The following is a 3809-nucleotide window of genomic DNA, read 5'->3' as shown; positions in this document are numbered from 1 at the left end:
CCGGGGCCGGGCCGCATCGGGCCCCGCCCGGTGCCCTCCGGAGGGCGCGACCCGTGTGGGGAGCCGGGCCCGGGGTGGTAACGCGAAGCCCCGGTTGTTTCCAGGGTACCTGGCCCGGCCACTGGCTTCGGAGAGGACGTGCGAAAACATCTACCAAGGCTTCTCGGACTGCGTCTTGAAGCTGGGGGAACGCATGGCTGCCTACAGCAGTGGGGCCGGCGAGCGGGACGAGGGGCAGGGGCTGCGCACTGTCTGTGGGTGAGTAGGCTTTCTCCTTCCTCCAGGCACTCGGGTCCTCTCTGCCAGGCTCACCCGCTCCCGTAGGGCTCGGACGGATACCCACCATCACGCAGTCCCTCGCAGGGAGAGAGGCAGGGGGGCCACAAGGACTTCCTGGATGCTCCCCGCACTCCCAGTCCAAAGCTAAGGCTGTTACCCAGGCAGAAATAGTTTATGTGTTACTAGTTGACACCTTCTTGTGGCAGTTCTTGGTTCCTGCTGATTTTGGTAATCTCCCCTCTGGGCGCAGTGCTCTAACTGCCTCTTCCGTAAGCCACTTGGCTGTGACTGCATCTCGGAAAAAGATACTTCAGCATATACCCCCAGGGTCCTGCTTCAGGGACGGCTGATTGAGTTGCCCAGGCTTTGCCTGGTCACCTGAGAAGTTATGTAGTTTCATAGATTTCATAGACGTTAGGGCTGGAAGGGACCTTGAAAATCATCGAGTCCTGCCCCAGGGGCAGGAAGTCAGCTGGGGTCAAAGGATCCCAGCAAGATAAGCATCCAAATGTTTCTTAAAGGATGGGGGTGATACCCCGAGTTTGTGGGAGGGGGTGATAGATACCAGAACTGTCTACAGACAGCATGAGGTAGGCTTTCTTATGCACAGTATTAAAGCACACCAGAGCATGCTAAAGGCCAGTCAACCCAAAGTCAGAGGAGCCAGGCTGCAAACAGTCTTTAATCGGGTGTCAGCAGCTGAAAGGCAGGATGAGCTCAAGACTCCCTGCTTGTAGGGTCAGGGCCTAGGTGCATTCATCCTAGGTGCAAGCCCATTGATCTGAGGCACAGATTGGCTCCTCAGTAAGCAGATGAGCTCCGTAACACCAGTTCAGTGGCCAGGGGCAATCGCCCAATCAGGACTGAAAGGAAAGCAATAAAGGAGATAAAAAATTAAGGCTGCCGGAGTTGAGCACAGCACACATTTGGGGAAAGGTCTGATTAAAAAGCAAATGGGAGAGAAGCAAGGAGGAAATGAAAAGTTTAGAGATAAATGGAGGTGCCTGACAGTTCTACTTGGCCCCAGCAGTGAAAAGGCCAAGGGAGGAATAAGGAAATGCAGAAAGCAATCGAGGGAAAGGTGTATGGCCCTGGAGGAGGAAGAGTGTCCAGACTAATCAGGAGTGGATGCAAGATGAGGGGACCAGAATGAAGGCATTTTTCTTTTGTGCTGGGGTCTGTGAAGGAGAGAAGGGATGGAGAGGGCTCCTGAAAACTGAAGTGAACATCCAGCTGAGGACTGTCCTGTGTGTGGGGCTGGCAAACAGCTGAGAGGGAAGGAAGAGACCAGGGCTGGGCGCTGCAGTCTGGTGACTGGGAACAGGAACCTGATGGAGTGCCACAGCCAGAGGATTTGGCTGCAGTCAGCATGGAGTTGGTCTCTATGTACAGGAATCCCAGATCATGGGGCAAAGGTTAGAGTATTACTTGGAAATGGGTAAGGGCATGGACATGGGCACCTCCCACTCCTTCCTTTCACCTCTCTCCATGGATCTCTGTATCACTGCAGACATTGAGCTTCCAGCCTCAGAGTCCACTCTGGCTGCACAGGCAGAGAAGACTCATTATTCCCACTTACAGAGGGGGAACTGAGGCACAGGGAAAAAAAAAAGATGCCCTAGGTCATCAGCCAGGTCAACATCCAGTTCTAGCAACAGGGGCTATAGACCTAGCTGTAAAGGGAGGAGGGAATCCAGGTGCCAGTGTTTTGGGTCTGCATCTCCCTCATTAAGGGCTGTGTCTGGATAAGGGTCCCTGTGCAGCTGATGTCTATGAGTTTGCAAGAGTAGGGTTGTAACCAGAGGTACAGATTGAAATAGGTGTCAGGGGGTGTGTGATGGGGCACACTGCTTTTTCCTCTACTGAAGCAGAAGGATTCGCCACCCCCTTCTGTGGTCAGTAATGTTCCCAATCGCTCCCCTGCCTCTTTGGCTGGTCCCAGGTGCTCTGGCTTTCATATGGATCTTCCCTAACAACCCCTAATACATGCGACTTGCCCAGGCTATGCTGTAAATTCAAATATTTTCCATGAACGTAAAGTACTTCTCTCTCGTGGCTGGGCCTGGTCTGCATTAGAAAAGCTGCATCAGTGTGACAACATTGGTGCAAATCTCCACTTCAACTCAAATGGGTTTTAACTGGTATGGGATGCAGCTAGACCAGTTCAGGCAAGCACTGAGCCAGTTCAAGTGTGTTTACTTGCATAGGTTTATATGAGAGTAACCAGAATGATCTTAGTTGAACCAATAGAGTGTTTCTTAATGTAGATTAGCTCCAAGGAGGAGAGGGATGAGGCTCAAGACAGCAGAACGGGTTGAGCACTGGACTTTCTATTGGGTGGAAAATTCCAGTATTTCAAATTCGTTTTCATTCTGAGCTGGTAAATCCTGGGAGAAGATGTCCAGCCAGGGACCCAGCCCCTAGATGAGAATAGAGGTATGAAGCATCTGAATTGCAACTCCCAGTGCGCACTGCAGAGCTCAAGCAGAAACCGATTAATGATGAACTGACCCAAAACAAACCGCTTCAGTTTGTTTGACAAACCAGAATGTTTCCATGTGGGTGCCCCTGATGTGAAACAGTGTTTAGCTTTGATTTTCTTCCCAGGAACGTGGGTGCAGTTTGACTTCGACTGGGCAAAAAAAATCTGATTTGTTTGGAAAATACTGCTGGCAAACCATTTTGGCAGAAAAATCCTCAACCTGTTGAACACATTCAGGATTTTCCTCAGGATTAGAAAGGGCTGGTATGAAAAGACCCTGAATGGAGATGTTGCAGACTCCTGGTTTGAAAAGGGAAGGGCACCATTGCAAATAGTAAACTATGCCCAGGTTTCTTTACAGGGAATTTTAATGGAGGCAGTGTTGCATGTTGCAAATCATGGCTCTTTGCCTTCCTAGGCAGCATGCAGAACTGTCCCACATGACAAGAAAACGTGTATGTGTGCATGTGCATGCACACTTGTACCCCCCTCTGTGCTACCTCCCCACATGCATGCACACCCACCCACCCACCCCAGAATGTTTTAATGGGCAGGTTTCATTTGCTAAAGCAGGGGTATCAAGTTCATCTGGATCAAGTCCATTGACCCCCCCACCCCTTGGAAGTGTGCCAAATCTGGGGTCATGGTGCCTGCTCTGGCCAGTCTGGTATATAAGCCACGCACAGTGCTACTCCATCTGGTCCATGGCAATTGTCGAGCTGGCCAGCGTAGGCACTGGATCTGGCATGCAGGGGATGTACAGATCACTTCCCTGCTGTGCGCCAGATCCATTACCTGCTGTGGCCGGTTCACGACTGTGCCACAGGCGGTGTGCTCTATGGCTGTGCTGCACATGGCTCATGTCCCAGACTGGCAGGGGCAGGTGTTGGGTCTGGCATATAAGGGAGGTCCCAGACTGACCCCGTGTGAGTGCCAGCAGGGACCAACAATGGGAGCTGAATGATGTGGCTTTTTGGGCCAAATCCAGTCCATGGGCTGTATTTTTGATGCCCCTATGCTAAAGAAAGAACTTTTGTATGTTCATTTG

This window comes from Crocodylus porosus, unplaced genomic scaffold (assembly GCF_001723895.1).
Source record: "Crocodylus porosus isolate Cpor-Errol unplaced genomic scaffold, CroPor_comp1, whole genome shotgun sequence".
In the NCBI taxonomy this organism is placed as follows: domain Eukaryota; kingdom Metazoa; phylum Chordata; order Crocodylia; family Crocodylidae; genus Crocodylus; species Crocodylus porosus.
Note: the sequence above shows the minus strand (reverse complement) of the source record.